This window comes from Diabrotica undecimpunctata, chromosome 4, assembly GCF_040954645.1.
Source record: "Diabrotica undecimpunctata isolate CICGRU chromosome 4, icDiaUnde3, whole genome shotgun sequence".
NCBI classification, from domain to species: Eukaryota; Metazoa; Arthropoda; class Insecta; order Coleoptera; family Chrysomelidae; genus Diabrotica; species Diabrotica undecimpunctata.
Genome location: NC_092806.1, coordinates 1,261,626 through 1,283,550, shown reverse-complemented (window position 1 = coordinate 1,283,550; position 21,925 = coordinate 1,261,626). Strand labels below are relative to the sequence as shown.

General features: G+C 32.5%; 1 protein-coding gene across 3 annotated transcripts in view; it reads left to right on the top strand.

The window, feature by feature from the left end:
* Positions 1 to 18,528: 18,528 nt before the first annotated feature.
* The window catches only part of LOC140439031 (uncharacterized), a 359,260-nt gene continuing 355,863 nt past the window's right edge, over positions 18,529 to 21,925 (top strand). For all 3 annotated transcript variants that reach the window (XM_072528668.1, XM_072528667.1, XM_072528665.1), the window contains exon 1: positions 18,529 to 18,768. The gene's annotated coding sequence lies outside the window, so the exon portion shown is untranslated. The remainder of the gene's footprint in view (positions 18,769 to 21,925) is intronic.

Sequence of the window (21,925 nt, the reverse complement as noted above, 5' to 3'; positions counted from 1 at the left end):
ATTCAAATTATGGTGAATCATCCAACTAGATGTTCTCGAGTATTCTAGTATATCAGGATTTCGTATATAAATACAAAATTTTTATATGGAGAGTCAGTGAAGATCTGAAGATCGCGCCCGCGATTTTTAATTGTCACGTTCGCCTATATAAATTATGTATTGTTCGTTAAATAAATTAATATAAATTATTGTGCTGTTTAATAAATTAAAATAAGAACCTTTGAATAAAGACAGCAGTTAAATAAATATCATAACATTACTAAGAGTCGTATCAGTTTTTTAGGAACCAGCTGTACATATAAATAGAATATATTCGTACAAGTGAACCTATGTGTAGTAAAAGGCAGACCATAAAGAAAAAAAAACACACTGCATAGAGTTAAGATATTATTAATTTTTGTAAAGTTAGTTTTAGGAAAATATTTCTTTAATTTTTTCTGTAAAGAGGAAAGGGCGGTCCTTTAAATCCCGCAATTATAATTTTTATTTTTAAAAGAGGTAGATGTAGTAAGTTCTTAACCCTTAAACATTAAAAGCAAAAAGGCTTACAGTATAAAAATAAGTCAATATTTGAATTATTTATAATTGAAGCTACAATGAACCAGCGACATTCAAAAACATACAATTTTATTTATAATTACAAGTATAAAAACAAGGATGGTATAAGAATAGAAATCAATCAATAATAATTAGTCATTGTCTATTAATTAGTCGATGTATTGTTATTGTACAGGCTGATATTGTAAACCTATTTGTACAGAAATAAATATAGTATTAAAATACAAGTAGTAACAAATAGTTAACAAACCCCTTACACAAACTCCTATACAAAGCTTTATTTTGCAAGAAGAAGTGACCTAATTTTTATTATGACCTAATGGATAAATTTTCGTTCACAATTTTCATTCTGTCGAAAGCAGTGTATAAACTTCTGATGTTAAAATAAATTAAATACACAACTTGAAAGTTCATATTGAAATATTGTTTCTATCCCCATGGCTATCACGCCTGAACTTAATGATTGGATTGCTATTATCTTTGTTACAATCATCACCATAATTTTTTTCTGTCTCTTCTTTGAGTGAATAGAATGAAAAGCATATTGATTTTTTTTGCGTATAACTACTAAACAAAGAAAGATTTTTTGCTTGTCATTGACAACCAATAGTTGTCGTTTATTGAGGACCTTCAATGTATAATAATAGTTTAAAAAGACAGGTCATCAATAGTTATAAATAAATTTGGATTGATGAAAAAAATATAAAATAAAATTTTTATTGTATTGCCAGTTTTACTTAGTTACAATTAAAACAAAATTGTGGAAAATAATGACAGAGATATTTAAAATATATCTATTGAAATTAAAAGTACTTGAAAATTTATAATTTTCAATCTATTGCCAGAAAGGTATTGGGTAAATAATAATAAACAGTTTAAGGTTCCTAAAATATCTGAACAAGGTGAAAGCTTTTAAAATATTTTGTCTTGAAGGTTACTCAGAATTTCGTGGATAGACCACGTTGTAAAAAAGAGGTGACAAAAACTGCTAATAGTATCCAAATAGAACTACTACATCTCGTTTTACAATAGGAAAAGGTTTCTTACTTTAGTCATTCTAAAAAAATGGCAAATGTCAAGAAGCTGTTTAACCCAGATATTACTGAAACTTTTATTGTTAACATTTTGAATTAATTTCGAATTTTCATGGAAATTATAGCATATGGAACCAAAAAACACAATCATATATTTTTTTATGACGATACCTGTCAAGTTTTGACATGTTCTTTTAAAAGGACGGTAGTAATATACGGTACCAGATATCATATATATTTTATTAGTATCAATTTACAAAGAATGAAAGGATTTAAAACAAAATTTTGGATGTAAAGGTATTTTGCACTTTTCACACAAAAACTGGACTTTTTGTGACAATATCCACATCGCGATTGCTTTTCTTGATAAAGAACCAAGTGGTTAATACCGTCATATCTTGAATTGGCTACCGAATTCGAATTCCGCTTAGAAGGTCCGCGTTTTGTTTCTTTTTTAAAAGTTTCCAAAATATTATTTGCAATAGATCTTCTAAATTCAAGTTGATCCAGTTTACTGTCTTGAGTTTTGTGAATCTGCCACGCATTTTGAATAGCCATATCAACGCAATGAGCAAAAAGGGGAAAATACCATTTCTTTCCTCTTATGGACACTCGATATAAACTGATGTTATGGTCACTGCGATCAACGCCACCCATAAAGTTATTGTATATTCTAACAATATTTGGTTGAGGAACTTGAATATGTTTTTTCTCTGCTTGTGAAAATCTCTTTACAGAGAAGCAAGGCATTACTGGTACAAAATTGGAAGCAATAGAAACGATATTATTATCATGCCAGCGGCAAACCATTATTCCTGTATTTTTATCAGGACGATACTCGTATTTACCACGTTCAGTTTTTTTCATAATAGATGAACAGGGTAAAGGGCATTTCATGGTACGATTTTCCCTTACAGTGCCTGTACCAAATATGCCTCTTTGTTTTAGCTTATGCAGTAAATGGATAGAAGTAAAATAATTATCAAAAATAAGATGGAATTGCCTTTGAGGCCATACTTTATTTAATCTGTCTGCATAGGATAGAACTACTGATGCACCCAATCCAAGGACTTTATATTGTTCAGGTTTTGTAGTGGAATTACCTTGGTAAGGAGAAAACCAAACTATGTATCCCAGACGAAGGGCTCCTACCCACATTTTGTACCCCCAACGGATTGGTTTTCCCCTGATGAATTGTTTTGTGGGATGGCGACCAAAATACGGAACCATTGCCTCATCTATGCTGTGATGTTGTTCTAAAGGGGAAAATTGTATAAATTTTTTGTTTATTACGTCGAACAGGGGTCGCATCTTGGCAAATCTATCAAATTTATCTAATGACAAGGTATTGCAAACATGCAAAACTTTCATTATGTGGGAAAATCTATCCCTAGATATAGCAGCTACCACCATTGCGTTGTGCGAATCGTCACGATTTTCCCAGTACATGTACCTTTTCGGCACAACCACATAACCACTTAATACAAGAACGCCTATAAAACATCGAATCTCATTTTAAGTAATGTCGTTCAAAAGATTGATGACTTCATCATCAAAAAACAAATTGAAAATTTCCATCGGCGACTGAGTCATTTTCGGTCCAAATTGAGTTTTCCAGTAAGTACAATCAGGGTATTGATACAAGTCTCCTTGAATCCAGTGTGCAGATATTCTCTTCTCTAATTTATGGGGCAGCTTTTCCTTGGAAAGACACAAAGCTAATGTTATATTGTCATCATCCAAATCTTCTTCTGGTAGGCTGGAATTCACAGAATCTTTTGGTAATTCAGTCGCGTTGTCAAAAACAAGTTCTACATCGTTTCTCAACTGACTACCCGGTAAATTATTTATTGTAGTTAGTTCTTCATCGCCTGAGTCGCAATCGGTGACATCATCATTGGCATTTTCTGGGGGAAATATGATCAAACCATCTGGAGGGACTGGGATTTCATCAGAATCAAGCTTTTCTAATAGCTCATGCAATTTGAGAGGCCTCCTGAAACAATACGCACGTTGGTAGTACTAATTACTACCGTCCTTTTAAAATAACAAAATGAAATCCCAAGCGGCGAGCCTTTGAAACAACGTGACAACTATTCGAGCCAGGAATATACGTACATAAGTCCCTATTATACAATAATCCACATGCCAATGCCGTGAAATAACAGTTTTTTAATTCTAGACTTACCTCCAATTATAAGCATCCATTTTATAGTCCAAAACCTGGCAATTTACACAGATAACCTCACAATTACAACATGTGCGCGCACTAAAATCGTTAAAACTTGTCGAATGCTGGCTCTTGAAAACACTCCATCTAGAGCCATCTATCAGTTGGTAGCTGTACTAACCTAAATTACGCATAATTTACACTGCCTTTTAAAAGGACGGTAGTAATATCTGGGTTAAAATCATCTTAACCCTTCACTGCATCGTATTGTTTAAAAACAACATACTAAAAATAAACATTTATTTTGGTCACCAATATTGTGTCTTCCCAGTTAGGTAGTGTACAAGATTAGATAATACGTTCTTCAGATTTTTTTGTTAGTTTAAGTTTAAGTAAAATGCGTATTTTTTGCGGTATACAGTACTACGCATATTTTTCACAAATAACATCATGCATATCTAGTAAATTTCGTCTTTTAGATAAAACATCATGGAGTTGGAAAGATAAAATGTCGCTAACTGACAAGAAGGAATTTGCCGATATAATAGATATGCTTTTGGGATAGCGAAGATAGGTTTGATGAGTCTTCTAAATTATATCCTACAATTAAAAAGTTCTATGAATATTTAATTTATTCTTCACAGATAGCCTTTTAGACAAAGTTATGGAAGAGTCTAATATATATGTCAGAAATCTAACAAACCACTAAAATTTATTCTTCACAGATAGCCTTTTAGACAAAGTTATGGAAGAGTCTAATATATATGTCAGAAATCTAACAAACCACTAAATATTACACGAAGTGATATAAAGCAGTTTATTGGAATTACAATATACATGTTTCTTGTTCATTTGCCCAATACAAGGATATATTGGTCAGAAGAAATTGGCTTTGAAAAAATAAAAAAATGCTATGTCAGTTAACAGGTACGAAAAAATCAGACAATTATTACTTTTCGATAATAACGAGAACGCCTTATCCCGTGAAAATCCAAACTACGATACAATTTATAAAATTATACCAATAATAGACCACCTTAATAAAGCATTTTTGGACGAAATTCCTTTGGAACAATATCGGTAGGTCAATGAGCTTTATCAAAGCTAGGCACTACATGAAGCAGTACCTACCAACAAAGTTATTCACAGTTTAAAGGAAGAAATGGGATTTCAAATTGTAAGCTTTTGGATGAAAAGTTGCGTAAGTATTGGCGAAGCTGTTTAAATAAGTAGCTTAGTCTGGAAGGATAACAAATTAATCACGTTTGTATCGATTTTCGCTGGCGAAGTTCATAAAACTACTATCGAGAGATATGACAAGAAAGAAAAGAGAACAAAAGAAGTAAGTTGTCCATATCTTGTACCAGAATACAACCGTCATATGGGCGGTGTTGATTTGTTGCACAGCAATATGGAACGGAATAAAATTATTTTAAGGAGTAAAAAATGGTTTTTTAGAATACTTTACCATCTACTGGATCTAACAGTTGCTAATAGTTGGATTCTTTAGAAGAATTGAGCTGGACATAGAACTGGTGCGAAGTCTAAAGTCACATAGTCTCAGTTTAGAGCACAACTTGCAGGACAGGGGATCGATTCACGATTGCAAAGAGGGGAAGACCTTCAGCAAGTGAAACTGAGGATGCGCTACAATTAACGACGAGAAAGGGCCCATCAAAGGTGATGCCAGTAAAGGATGTTCGAATGTGTGGAATTCACCATTGGCCGTTATGGTCCGAAAGACAAATATTGTGCAAATTTTCACAGTGCAATGGCTATACACATGTGTTCTGCGAAAAGTGTGCTGTAGCAACCAGCTTCACTAAATCGAAGAACTGTTTCAAAAATTTTCATTGTTCCTAAATAATGTTTTGAGTATATTCTTATTTGCATAATGTTGTTTATAACAACACTTTATTTTTCCAAAATAAAAAAACTGTTGCTCAGAATTTTTTTCTAAAAACCAATCTGTATACTTTTTTGTGGCGAAAAATAAATCATGCAGTGAAAGGTTAATGCTCTAGTTTAGTGTTAGCACAAAAGTTAGCAAAACGAGAATTTTATAGTCACATAATCTTGAACCAATTATTGTTCCTTCATGTCTTCAACGTGGGCAATTTTTTTTATTTTTTTTTATTACATTGTTAGCTAAACTTTATCTCCTATTTTGCACAAATAATTGCGTAATAATTTTCATTTTGCACAAAAATGTTTTCCCGTAATTCCTAAAGTGTTTACGAGCTTGCCTGTATATTTCTTTATCTGCGGTATAATATTTATCATAGTTTATACTTCTTGTTTTGAAATGATTTAAAATAGGCAATAATTTTTTTCTGTTAAAATAATTTTCTGCATCGTGTAACGATAGCAAAAAGTTTATTCACCTTCAACGAAGTTGCAAAATGATTTTTTCCTCGTTTTGATATAATCAACATTAATTTTTTCATAATTGTGGCTCAGTCCTCATTAGAAACAACAGCTTCATCTGAAAGAATGCTTCGTTAGTATGAGATTTACGATACTTCGTGGCTAATGAGTTGGCTTAAGATGCTTATCAAAACGATGAAATGAAAATATCCATAACGACTGAAGGAAAAGGAATCTTATTTTACATCGTAACAATTGCTGCACCGTCATTCAAACATCCTTTCAATTTCTTTCTCGACTTTGTTTCTACGACTGTACGAAATTAGTAAACGAAAAGTAAAATTTTTATTCTTTAAAACCGCTAAAAAACGTTTAGTCATTAGAGAATTTAGTTTTCGTATATTATTTTTAACACTTTTGCAACAGCAGTTTATTCAAAGGTCAAAAAGTAATAAATTCAAAAAGTTATTAAAATTTGTTTAAAAAAGATGTGTACAGGGTGATTAAATTTGAAAATTGTTTACGTTTTATTGGCCGTTAATATCTTGTGAAATGCAGCCAAACGTGAACCATTTTACAGCGCTCAATTCTTGCCCTTTCGACAATGTATCATTAGATCTAAAAAACCCGTCCTATCAGTTTGCTTTCACACATATATAAACATTTCACAAAAATTATCAAAAAAAGACTTGACGCTAAATTGGACTTCTATCAGCCTAGAGAACAAGCTGGATTTAGATCGGGATACAGCACTAATGACCACTTACTAGTGATAAAGAACCTGATAAAGAAGTTTGCAGAATACAACAAATCATTGGCACTGATATTTGTCGACTAAGAGAAAGCATTTGATACCATAAGCCATCAGAGAATTTTAAAAACTTTGACAGAATGCCGAATAAATTATCTCTACACTAATATAATCAAATATATCTACCAAAATGCCACAGCTAGTCTAACACCTAGTGTTAGACTTTCAACAAACTGAAAAAAGTACTCTGCAGCAGAGACATTTCAATTTCTTTAAAGATAAGACTTCTGAGATGCTACGTGTTCTCCGTATTATATTATGGGTTAGAGGCTTGGACTTTACAGAAAGATGTTTTGGACAGATTGGAAGCCTTCGAGTTATGGGCCTACAGAAGTGTATTAAGAATAAGTTGGGTGGATAGAGTCATGAATGTCGAGGTGTTGAGAAGAATGGGAAAAGATAAAGAGGTTTTAAATACAATTAAAGTCAGAAAATTTCAATATCTGAGACATATCATGAGGGGCGAGCGTTATAACATGTTGCAAAGAAAACGCATCTCTTGGTTAAATAATTTGAGAGCTTGGTTTAACTGCACTTCTGCTGACCTCTTTAGAGCAGCGGCGTCGAAAGTGCGAATTGCCATGATGATTGCCAACATTCTTAGAGGAGATGGCGCGTGAAGAAGAAGTGTTAGACTATCTGAATAAGAAACAAATAAATTATGTATACAGCGAGAAGTACGGTAGTGAGACATCGTCTCTCCAAAGCTATTCACGACGCTTTTAGATCATACTTGTAAGAAAGCACATTCATAAGGAAGCTCAGTCATTTGAGATTTGCAGATTACATCGTCCTTATAGCCGATCATATGGATGATGCAATAATAATGTTTGAAAAATTATACCACGCTTCCCTGGAGATCGGACTAAAGATTTATATAAACAAGACGCAAATAATGACTAACCTGGTACTAAATCGAAATATTGCTGTTGATGGAAGGAATATTGTGCATACTGCATCGTATAAGTACTTAGGATATGGAATTTGGTTGGGCAGAGATAACCAGACATGGGAGCTCCCACATCGCATAGGATTAGCCTGGGCAGCGTTTGGTAAATTAAACTATATATTTAAATCGGACCTACCCATATGCCTCAAAAGGAAAATCTTTAACCAATGTGTGTTACCTGTACTCACTTTACATTACACAAAAAAACTCACATTAAGACTCACACTCACAAAAAAGGTAGTGAATAAGATTCGCCTGATTCAGAGGGCTATGAAGAGCCAGATATTGGATGTCCCTCTAAGAGACCCAATCCCAAAAGAAGAAATACAACAAAAATTATTGTAGAACAAAAACTACAGACGTCATAAAAAAAATCGCGTCGCTAAAATGAAATTGGGCAGGAGACGTCGCCAGATTACCAGACAACTGATGGACAAAACGTATTGTCGAGTGGAGACCAAGACAAGAATCACTACGGAGCAAAGGACACCCAACAACTATATATATGGACGATCTGAAGCGTGTTAGCAATAACTGAATGCAAGCCGCACAAGACAGAGACAGACGGAAAGAGCTGAGGGAGACCTATGTCCAGCAGTGGACGCATAGAAGTTAATGATGATGATCATTAGAATATCTTCGGTGTGCACAATCTATTATAGACAGAGACTTCTTCTTAACGACTTCTTCTTAACGTCTTTTCTCACTAGTGTTGAACACCATTTTTGTCTGGTAGTACAAACTTTTTATTGCCTTTGTAAGATGTAGAAGGTAGTCATTGTCATTTATTGTTTCGCAGATTATATTTCGGCACACTCGGTCAAAACAATTTTAATTAATGTAATCGGAAAACTGTAACAACATTGTTAGTAATTTGTACTAATTTATTCTTAAATAAATATTTTTTTCAATGTTTTTAATCAAAGTATCAATCCTTTTAAATAAGTAAAAACATATTTTAAATAATCATTAGCCGTTAATGACTAATGTGAGTTTAATGATGCACATCCTATGAAGGAAGCTTTCCAAATTGTTAAACTATTAAAATGGGATGAGAAATTTAGTCGCAGCGTTGAGTATTAATTTTTCGACTACATATTGCCAACACGCATGGCGTGACGTCATTAGAGCATCATCAAGAAACTCTAATGAAGTATAGTTTGACTCGAATTATACGTTGGTACTTTTTACACAAGAGTTATGTGTTACACCGCAGTAAAATAAAGGTTTTTATAGATAAAATATCCTACTCGTTAATGTTAAAATAATAAAAAAAAATCTGTAGTGTGCTAAATTAATAAAATGAGTAAAACAGGAACATAAGGGTAAAAAAGATTTATGTAAAGTAAACTAATAGTAATGTTTTATCGTCATTATCAGCATTCAATTTAGGAACCATGCTCTCCCTTTTGGTTTTCCAAGCATACTTTTCATAGGTGTGGTATACGGTCTGACAAACAATCCTTTGAATGTTTGTTTGTAATTATTTTTTTTTAGCAATGTAAGCAGCAGCTATAGAGACTTTTAGGGATCCTAAGGTATTCTCTAGGCTAGTGTGCGAGTACTGAGAATAACTTAAGAGAGGGGTGGATCTTAACTATTTCACAGTGGTATGGGTGTCAGATCCTAGTAGAATAGGCAGCCACAAAAGAACTAGCTTTTGTCGCTGCCTATTTCACTAGAATCTGACACTCATACCAGTTATGATCTACCCCGTTATTAAGTTATTAAAAAAAGTACTGCAAATAATAAACAGCAATCAGCAGAATTATAATATGCTTCCTTACTGGATATATTTCTGTCAACAAAGTTATTTGTAGAGGCAATGCATAAAATAAGGTAGGTATTCATAAAATAAGGTAGGTATTCAATAGAGACTTAAGTTATAGACTATGTGGCTAAAAGCATAAAACAAGAAATCATATTTTATATGACTGTGAGACAATATGTAAAAGACAGAGTACCTGAGACTATTTGTATCAAAATCGACGGACCTCATTTGATGCATGCATTTGATATTATAATAACTTATAGGAGAAAACGACGGAAAATAAAAAGTGTCCGAAGACCGCGACAACTCTCAGTTGTCGAAGATGAAAATAACGCAATCAATAGATACCAAAAAAATACTATTAATGAAAAGACAATTAAGATTTGATTTCACGTATAGTGCGTCTGTATATTCGTTTTTACGGATTTTATTCTACCAGGATTCATTAGAATCCTAACAGGATTCCTAAGAGAGCGGCGCCAAGACAAACAAAAATCACAGTCGAAGGACTAAATATGGAATCCACGAAATACTTATACAGAAAAAGAATATTAGAAAAGATTGTTGGGAGTGAAATATTAGAAGACGATAACATCGAGGAAAGCTGAAAAAATTTCAAAAATAACATAATTAACGCAGCAACAGAATCACTTGGAGAGAGGAAAGTAACGAACACTAACATACCGAAAAAGAAAACCGCAAGGTTTAGAGATCAAGTGAAGACAAAATGTGAAGAAAAGAAGAAAGCCTTTTTACAATACAGAACACAACAAACACAACAGGCATACAACCACTATAAACGAATTAAAAATGAAACGAATACTTTAGTTATACAAATAAAACGGGAACACTGGTAGAGCTTCTCAAAAGAGATGGAACACGACTTCTATGGAATACAGAAAAAAATGTAGAGAATGATCAGAGGACAATGAAAAGAGAACAACGAACTAATAAAAATAAAAAACATTCAGCAGGAAACATGAGCAGACTACTTTCCATTCCTATTTGCTAAAGGTGACGGTAATTAACCACCAACACCAGAACTGACGGCAAACGAAGACATAAATATTGAGGGTAAACGAAGCATTAAGGAAATTAAAAAACAAAGAAGTGAAACTCGTTAAACTGTTTGCTCGGGCTGTTAGGCCGTTGTCTTCTGACATTAGTTCTCGACGTTTCGCCAACACAAGGGGTTGGCAACTTCTGGAGATGTTACTGCTTCGCTTGTAACCTAAAACTGACGTCATGTTGTACTACGGAGGCAATATTTATATTTCCCACTCGCCTCCCCTCTACTGGTTTCGGCTTGAGGGGGCGTGTCGTCGTTCGTAGTAGCTTTTCTTTCTTCATGTTTGGCGGGAAGAGTGTTTGTGGATTTTAATATTGGTATCCATGTCTTGTTTTTTTAGTCCTTCTTCTAGTCGATTAAAGTTATTTGGGTGCTTATATATTTTCACCGCTTCCCGATACAATCGTGGGTAGTACTGTTTTGTCCAGCATCTGTGTTTCTTCAAATAGCATGCGATGTTCTCCGCTTCCCAAAGCGTGCTCGGCCACGGCAGATTTGTCGATATGTCCCAAACGACAATGGCTTTTATGTTCATTTATCCCTGTGTTTGTGTGTCTTTTCGTGGTTCCCACATATACCATTCCACATGTGCATGGTATTCGGTATACTCCAGCCGTCACTAATGGGTCGCGTTTGTCTTTCACCGATCTTAAGCAGTCTTTGATTTTCTTTGTAGGCTTGAAAATGGTCTTTACGTTGGCTTTCTTAGGTATTCGTCCAATTCTGTCCGTTACGTTAAGTCAGAACAGACGATGGAAAGGAACAACAACAGAATCTAGAATTGCATTTTACACCATATCCATTCATCTAAGCAAGAATTTTATGTGATCTGATGTCTTGTACTTATAAAGAGTAAAAAGAGATAAACAAAAGACAGTTAAGATTTGATTTTAGTATAGTGCCTCTGTATTTTCGCTTATACGTATTTCATCCTACCAAGATTTATTGGAGCGACTGATACTGATTTAAGAGCTTCTGTACGAGTCGCTCTGATGAATCCTGGTAGGATGAAATACAGAAATACAGAAGCACTAAATGTAAAATCAAAGCTTAGCTGTCTTTTCGGAATTGTCTAATTCAAAATATCCATTGGTTCTAAAACTATATAGAATAAATTTGCAGACAACAGATGTAAGATCCACTCATTATTATTGCTTAATGTTCTAGATTGCCGTAACGACTCTTTATCAAGACCTGCAGGAAATTGTGCAACTCTACATGGGACCTTTACACCTGTTTATCAGTATCTGTAAATCTGGCATAGACACTCTCCACTCTTGGTTTTCCCTATTTTTTTTCTAAATTTTTTCTTATTTTCTAAAGTACGGGCCATTACTTTGTTTAGATATTTATATACTAACCTGTGGAACGTTATTCTTGAAGATTTTTCATTAACATTGCTTCTGCTACTGCAACTACGTTGAGAACAAGAAACCATTATGCAATATCACAACATAATATTACAGTTTTTATAAAAGTATTATAAAACTAAAAATATTCGAAAAACAACAAACGTAAACAATCACACACGATCTGTCAAAACGATCATAACAATATGGCCGAAGTGAGGTCGATTTTAGTCACGTGATGCCCTCTTCATAGATTCTCGATGGTTTCCACCAATTCATATATTATACACTTAAAATGTATACCATATAATTACGTGCTTCAGCTTGTTTGTCACTTTGGGCAAGGCTATATACAACGCTTTAAATGAATGGATTTTGACATTTATTACTGACAGCGTTGGTGGTTTACATATAAATGTATGTACTTGTAAAGATGTTAAAAATATCTACAAAAATTACTTGTAAGCAAATCTTTACACACAGTATTTACATCTAGCTCTGTGTAATTATGTGATTTAAAGAACATTCTTTATATACGTCCAATCTGTCGATGTATGTAGTTATATATGTAATTTGCAAGTAAGTTGAGATTTTAAACAGAATTCTAAACATGTATCATTACTTTAATTTTTTGTACCATTGAATAGGTAATAAATATTTTTTATTATATATTATCCGTTAATTCGTTGTTAACAAATCGTCCCTCTTCTATTTTTGATTCTAAGACCATAATGAAGATTAGATAATTTAATATTGATACATTAAGTATTCTGTGTACCACTTATTGGATGCTTGATATTAATAGCCATTGCATTTGGGCTGTTCAAATTAAAAATTTGTAGATTAGTTCCGCTTCTGCTTTTCCCAAATGCAGTTTCCCAGTTGGATCGATCAATTTGTTACTACCATATTTAATTGTCTGAACCAACCCTCTACAAAAGTATATATAGATTTCGGGCAATAATGATACACTTGTCGTTCCATAACATTACTTTTTAATATGCTATTCACACTTGTCTTTTATATCTATAGGACATTTAGTATCAAACATAAGGATGATTCTTCGAAATTAAATTTAAGGTTGTCTTAGTATAATTTCGTGTGTGGACTGCTGAAAAACTTAATTCAAAGCACCTTTTGTACAAAAACTAATACCGGAACGAGTATAATCATTTAAGTTAATATTCAATTCAATTATAGTTTTGCTTGTATACCTGGGAGCGCTGTATAAGACTGAAAATAATACTATCGCAAAGATAAACCGCAGAATTTGCACGTCCAGCAGATGCCATTTTGGGCTCAATTTCCTACTGAAATCCACAATTATATCGAAAAATACAAAAATAAATCTTTACAAAACAATAATAGCCTTAACATAATACTGAACTCTAATAAAAAATAATGAAAACATGTTAGGATGTTTCGAAAGAAAAGTACTATAGAGTAGTGAATGACGAATTGAGTGTGGAAAGGACGATACAACTTCGAAATTTATAGAATCTACCAGAAACCAGACATCGTAAAACATATTAAGGTGGGACGTCTGAGGTGGATAGGGCATGTAATGCGAATGGAACAAAACGACAAGCTAGAAAAACGCTCCTTGATAGATCCATTTGTCAGAGAAGAGGAGGAAGACATGGGAGTACGTGCTTGGCGGAGGAAGACGATGGATAGGGATGACTAGAGAGAAATTCTTAAGGGGGCAAGGACTCACACAGTGTTGTAAAACCAGAATGATGATAATAGTTTTGAAACTATTTTCTTGTAACATATTTTTCATAAAATAGTTTATATTTAATTATTCAATTAGTTTTAGAAGGTACAAAATTTATTTTCCTGTGTGAATCTTGTACTGAACTATTTATATTTTCTTTAATTATAGCACAAAGGACAATATTTGTTTTACACGAAATGCTAATCCTGAAAAACTTCCGTAACCGACACCAATTACACCAACTGTATAGTAAATTATAGTTTTGTGATAGCAGCAAAATGAGTCAATTGTATTATTACCAAAACTTGTCTTTTAAATTATACCTAAATTATATATGACACTAAGTTGATAGACACTATGCCGTTATATAATAAAGTACTTAATGTAATTAACATTTCAGCTTTAATCACAAGCGTTGTCTTAAATTTGTTTCATTATTTTCTGTTTCACATTATTAAGAACCCAAAAGCAACATGAAAATTATTTTTATTACTGTAACACTAACTGTTGATTATATAAAATGAACTGTAATGTTTTACTATGTTCAAAATACGTTTTTTTATTTTTTATGATACAGGTACCTATTTAACAAGTCAGAGTATCGGTCAACTGGAGTAGAGAAGAAAAACAAGGATAATCCTACTTCATCATTTTAATGAAAAACGTTTCGTATATGAATCTATAGACATTATCATTTTCAATCAACAGTAAAAATTGTCAGATAGAGAGAATAAACGGTAAAAAATAAAAATAATTTGTATAAAAGGAAATTGGGTTATAACTACTATTAAAGTATTTAATCAGAAAATAAAAAAAAGTGCCTAGTGGTATATATTTTTTCAATTAGTTTCTGTTTACCACAACACCACTTGTAAACTCTTTGATAATTAAAATCTAATTGAAAATGCCCTAGGGATCGTAAGGATTAATTCTCCTACCTTACAATACATGAAATAAGTTGGGTTAAGAGAAAAATAATATTTTATCTGGCGATTTATGTGAATTTTATTATAAAATTTTTACTTTTGAAGGTCAAAACTATGGATAAATACAAGGGTGGAGATAGAATAGTCTAAAGACTGCTGAGAAAAGTGTAAAAATATCTGAGTTTTTTCGATTCACTCAAATAGTGGGGCATTATACCAAAATCTAATAATTAAATTACACGTTAGGTAAAATCTTGGAGAGAGCAAAGTAACGACCACTAATATATTAAGAAAGAAAACCCCATTGTTAAGAGAGTAAGTAAAGACAAAATGTAAAAAAAAGAAGAAATTCTTTTATAATATGGAACAATGGAACAGGTTTTCAAAACATAAGGAACACGAAGAAATAAACATTGAGGAGGGAGAAGTACTTTTCGGACTTTTGAGACGGCTGCTCTGAAAAGTTCATTTGATGTACATCCGTAACACTCTCTCAAGTTGCGTAGGCATGACATTCTACGCCTCCCTATGCTTCTCTTTACTTAGATCTTTTCCTGCATATTCAGTTGGAGCAAGGTGTATTTCTCTCCACGTGTAATATATCCGAGATATTCCAATTTTCTTGTTTAAATTGAATTTAAAATTTCTATTTCTTTATTCATCCTTCTCAGAACCTCTTTATTTGTGACGTGTTCTGTCCACGATATTTTCAGAATTCTTCCATATACCCACAGCTCGAATGATTCCAGTTTTTTCATTGATGTCGCAAAGAAGCATTAAGGAGGTTAAAAAATGGAAAATTAACAAAAGGGGACAGAATACCCAACGAATGCGTAAGGTCAAGCATCTCCTCCGTCATCCATCTGAATTGCAATTGCTTTATCAGCATTGGCTATTGCCATCTTAATTTTTTCATAGGTTTTCTCCATGTCATTTATTTACATATTTTTAAAGTTCTTGTTGATGTGGTTACTGTAGTTCTAAGCACTTTATCTCTCTCATTACTTCTCTTGTGTTTATGTATTTTTTGTTGAATGTTTTTTTAAGCTTTGTCAGTCGAAGCCTTACATTAAGAGATTTGGATGTTATAGACAGACGAAATATCCGACCAGGGTAAGCGGCCACTCTTTTTATACAGTTGCAGAATCTTGTGTTTATCAAGGTGTAAATAAATTGGATTTTGTTTCATATAACTTGGAAGGTCCCCTGGTACTCGAAATGTATAGAATATTCTTGGTGGGAACTGATACCACGTATTGGACATAACAAAATTAGGTTCTTCACAAAATTCAATTAGTAACTCTCCTTTGGCGTTAAAATCGCCCATTATGATATCCATATCGTTTTTGTTTAAGACTTTTAATGCTTCATTTATATCTTTGTAGAAATCTAAAACTTTAGTTTTGGGTTTATCGACTGTGTGTGTGTGCGTAAACTTGAATTAGATTAATATTAATAGATTGACTTGCTAACTACTAATATTACTCTGTTTTAAAAGAATATGTAATCATAACCGACATCGCAATTCTATTATCAAGCACTATTGCAACCCTATGCTTGTCGTAATTATCTGTGGCGTTGCTATCAGACTATTACACTGTAAGGTTGACATTATGAGAAATACCTAAGCCAGACCACCTCAGTTCACTTACACTAAATGTATGTAAGGTTATGGAAATTTTTTTGGGATGCACAAACTAGTGACGTTCCATGTCTGTTCTTTACAAATAACATCTACAAGTCAAACCCGGGGACTCTTAGCACCCACGGACCATCTGCATGCAAGGAACTGAGGGCATTTGCTTCATTTTTGTGCGACATAACAAATCCACGGATATTCATAGACATCTTTAATATAGTGGTTTCTCCCCTTACCTAAATCTTTATGCCTTTGACCAAGTTTTTGTTCATCCGCCTTCGGCGCCTATTTCTCAACCCCAGAACAAAAAAGTCCACTACCACTTACCAACTTATTTGCTCGAAGACGTTGGACAGCAAGTGGGGAATTGCTTATACCAAACAACACTCGGACGTAAGAGTCTCGTTAGTTGGGCAGGTAACGTTGGTGGGCAGGTGACGAGCAGTGGGCAGGTGACGAGCAGTGGGCAGGTGACGTTGGTATTTGGATAGGAGAGGCTATAGGTTGCGCATCACTATCCCTTACATCTCAATATTCGTACTGAAAACCTGCTAGTAGCAGCTTAGTCACTGGACCGGTTACATCCATAAATACAAAGAGAATAGCTATCATTAGAAACCACAGAGGATACCGGACCAACCATATTCCGGGAAGAAGTCATGTATGCCGTCAATAACATAAAAGAGGGCATAGGTACCGGACCAGATGATGTGCTCATCGAATCACTAAAATTCATAAATATATTAGACTGCCACAATCCCCAAACAATGGCTACAATCGACCTTTGTGGCAATACCCAAAAATTCAAGTGCAGTATCCTCTTTAGATCACAGAGCAATAGCTGTATTGAGTCACACACTTAAAACATTTTTGAAAATAATACTCAGTAGAATTGTTAAAACTCTTGAATATAAAGTTAGTGACATAAAGTTTGGCTATAGAAATGTTAGGGACACAAAAATTGTTTTGTTTGGCTTGAATATGCTAGCCCAGAGATGCATGGATATGAATCAGGACATGTACTTATGTCTTGTAGATTTTGAAAAGGCATTTGATAAGGTTTAACATAAAAAGCTTGTGGATGTATTAAAAAGCAAAAATATTGACAGTCGTGATATGAAAATTATATCTAATCTATATTGGAATCAAACTGCCAAGATAAAATTTGACAACCATACTCGAGATATCAAAATACAGAGAGCAGTTCACCAGGGTTGCGTGATGTCAACCATCAAAGAAGCAGCTTAGTCAACAGAGGCTTGGAAAACTGTAGCAAGCCTGAGAAGAAACCACATAAACAAAGCAGTCATTAATTTAATTGGTTTATCAAAATGAAGAAAAAACATTTTAAAGATCTACAAAGTCAGACCAGAGTAGATAACTGAAGATCCACTACTTAATAACAAATTAGCATATAGAAATATAGTTATTATAAACAATCTTCGTAATCTAGGATAGCATATAGTTAGGTCCCGAAGAGATACCCATCGAATTATTAAAGGCAGAAAGCCCTTGTCTTTGAAACAAAACAGAAATGTTAAAAAAAATATATTTCTATTCTATTCGTCTGCATTTATTGATTCACCTCTGTAAGTTGTTTAAAAAAAATTGAAATTTTAATCGTTTGTGTATTTTGCTACAATTTATAATTTTACAAAATTTTCAAAAATATGATAATTTATAATGGATGTTCAGATTTCTATATTACTTGGTATAATGTTATTGTTTATTTGCATGTAGCTGTACTACTGTCGGCCAAATATGCATAAAGTATTCTTTTTTGTGTATAAAATTGCTGCACTTTTATGACCATCTGTGCTATTCCATTCGAGAAAAAAGATAACCACTTTATTCATAAATTTCTACGAAACAGCAAATATCCTTTTTAAGTCATAAGTAACATATTTAAAATTTATTGATTTTATTAACCATAATTACTATAGTAGCGGAATTAGTACTCACCGTTTTTCATTGATTTTATTACCGAAAAATCGCCTAAACCGCAACGCTTTTATTACCAACCACAAATTTTTAAAGTAACGGTCCATCAGGGCGCTAGAAATATTAGCAAATCCATAAATTTCGACGTCGATCCACCTGCTCAAACTAGCGAGTCGGTGGTGGTACCCCCTCCAAGTCGAAGGTACTTCTTGCAGACGGTACTCGCGAAGAGGAAAAGAAGCAGTTCGTCGCTCCGTCGAGCATTTCTGTTGTGGTAGTGACCGTGAAAGGAAGGCCAAGGACATTCGGGCCCAGTGTCAGTGTCATCTCTTCGATTACTACTACGATCCGCAGGAAGAACACAAGTAGTTGCTGATCCTGCTGCTGTTTTAAGTAAATTACACGCTGTGTCAGCAATTATACGCGGGTGCAGGTAGTCGCCGCTATTACGAAACACGGGCGTTAAGGTAGGTCAGTTTTATGCATGTTCAACAGGTCTTATATTTACAAAAGCTCGATATAAATGATTGCTAGAAAGTTGAGCAACTTTAAATAATTATCTTCTAGGAATGATAAAAAGACATTACATAGGCCTGCGAAATTTCAACTTTTATCCTCTTGTTATGTTGCTAATTATGAATACAACTAAATTTATTGTTATATTTATGAAACGCCAGATTAAAGAAGTTAATGCTGTATAACCCCACATTAAACGTAAAATATTTCCACAGAACATAGCATCCTTGAAATGTTTTGATAAAACATCAGAGATACTTCAGTAGAATAATTTTGGTGTGGTTGCAATCTAAGTTTGATTATTTTCTCTCTGACTAATACATGTTACAGGCAACGGTGACCAACGGTAGCATTCACGAATTTCTGTAATTAAATGGTTGGCATAATTGGTTTTATTATTGGCAGAACTAGAACAGTAATTTATTTTTTACAAGTTCCACTTGTCTGACCTATATAATCTTTTGAGCATATACCGCAAGTGATCTTATATATCCAAGGATTTAATCTTCTGTTTATCTTTATTATTTTTGATGTATTTACCGAACAACTACAAAAAACAACAATTGTGTGAATATTGACATAAAAAAGTGAAGATTACCATAGTTTAGGAGTATATATGATTATTTTGGTATATGATCCTCATAAATATACATAGGCCAAACAGGGAAAAATTTCAAAACACGGATAATGGAGCATAAAGCTAGTTTTGTTACTGGAAAATAATATTTATTTACTAAAATCATCGATTTCACGATTTGTTGGCATTTTAAATAAACAAAATGGTAAAATATTACAGCTACTAAAAATTTTTAGAGATTAATCATTTTAAAGATACTAGTTTTATTTCAAACTGGCAAATAAATATTGAGGAGTCAGCGTTATTATTTATAATAGGTATTTACTTAAGTGAGCATTGATAAAAATTTTATAACCCACTTGTGTAGATAATACTCGTATACATATTGTAAATCCAGAAGAGGTGCTTCAAAACTGGCAATCTTCTGATACTCCAGGGAAGTAAATTTTTCTCAAGATTAAGGAATAATCCAAGTGTCTAGCAACTTTTTTGTTTGTTTCTGTTACATGTGTCCTGAAATTAATTAGGTTTGTTTTTTAGTTTTACTCACAATTAATATAGTAAATATTTTAAATAAAATTCAAAAAAATTTTCTTTTAAAATAAATTTTACAAATAAGTATTTTAATAGTTGTAAAATTAATGTTGTGGCTACTGCAAAATAAGGCAAAATTATTATTTATTTATAAATCTTGTTAAAATCGACCTTCACTGTTGATTCTGCCCTTAAAGTTTAGTTTTGATGTACAAATCCTTAAAGCGGTACAAACCCTTAAAAATTCAGATCGATTCATCAGTTAGGTAAAAACTTATTTAATTTATTTATCCCAGTGATACTTTGATGGTTATTGCAATACCATTAGTCCGTAATTATATTGGTGTTGTTCTGAAGCTATTTTCTTGTGGCATTTTAAATTAATTACTATTTAAATGGGAATAAGCCACAATTAAAGATTAAAATACGTTTATTGACGTTTCAATTTCCACTTCGGAAATCGTTCTCAAAATACGAATTTTGATAATGTTGAGAACGATTTCCGAAGTAGAAATTGAAACGTCAATAAACTTACTTTAATCTTTAATTGTGGCTTATTCCCATTTAAATAGTAATTAATTATATTGGTAGCGTATGGAAAGGAAATAATTTTTATATGTGGATTTAAAATTATTACCAATTTTAAACATTGCTAGCTAATTCCCCCACCACTTTCCAGATTGAAGATCCTTAATTTGACGTGAAAAATTAACGTTTTTAAATCTGCAATATTGATTGGTAAGTTGAAGGGTTCAATGATTTTTTAACAGAGTTTAAAGGGTTAATGTTAATAAATTTTAAAATCTACCAGAACAACAAAATTGGAAAATCGTTTTTTCTTGCGAATTCTTCTATTATCGGAAAACCTTATAAATAAATAAAACAATTTTCAGTTTGAATTATTCGTTGAAAAAAATTAACCCTTATAGAGACCTGACATATAAAGAGAACAACCGCATTATCTAAATTGCCAAAAACAAACTTTTTGAATGTAATGAATTTTAAAAAATATTCTTTCACCAAATTTTTAGGTACCGAAAGCCAATTTGTGAGGCAAAAGTTTTATTTTATAAAGTCGAATAAAGCTTATTTTAAAAAGCTTGGCGACCATGGTGCCAACATTTTTGAGGGATCTAAATTTTGGTAATTTTAATTAAACAGTTTGTTAGAAAAAATTGGAAAAATTAAATTTTTTGTTTTCATAGCTATATCTCGTCGTATACGCATTGTACAAAAATTTTCTAAAGCTATAAAAGTTTGCAATTAAATTTCGTACAAGACAGAATTGATTGCAAATTAAAAAATTTATTATTATTATTATTGCAAAATTATCAAAAATCAATAAAAAAATAAAAAATAAAAAAAACTGACGGGGCAGGGGTGGAAATAACATTTTCAGCCGTAAACAAAAATGAGATCGCTCGTTCAAAATAACGATCTGTAAAATTTTAATTATCTCAGCTTTTAGAGGGCCAATTGTATTTTTTTAAAGTAAAGTTATGTGAGTTAAAACTTTTAAAAGCATATAATTATTTTTTTTATCTTTTTAATTATAAATGAATATTCACTTGCAAATAATAATTTTCGTTCAATAATAATTTATACTTAATATAAATACACACACACACATATATATATATATATATATATATATATATATATATATATATATATATATATATATAATATTCATATAAACAAAAATAAGAAATTAATTAAATAATTATACAAGACAACTACAAAATCTATTTTAATCTAAGCCTTTTAATAATATGTATTATTTCATGAGATTTATCTTCCTCATCATTTTCTTCCAATTCAGCTAAATTAAAAATATATTTCTTTTTCTAGAGTTTCATCATCTTCATCAAAATATGTTTCAATATTAACATTGTTGGGAATCATAGCATTCCTACATGATTGCCTTCGACAGTGCTTTAATTCGAACATTTTATTTCATTTTCAATGGAACTACAAGTTGTAAGACTTAGTATATT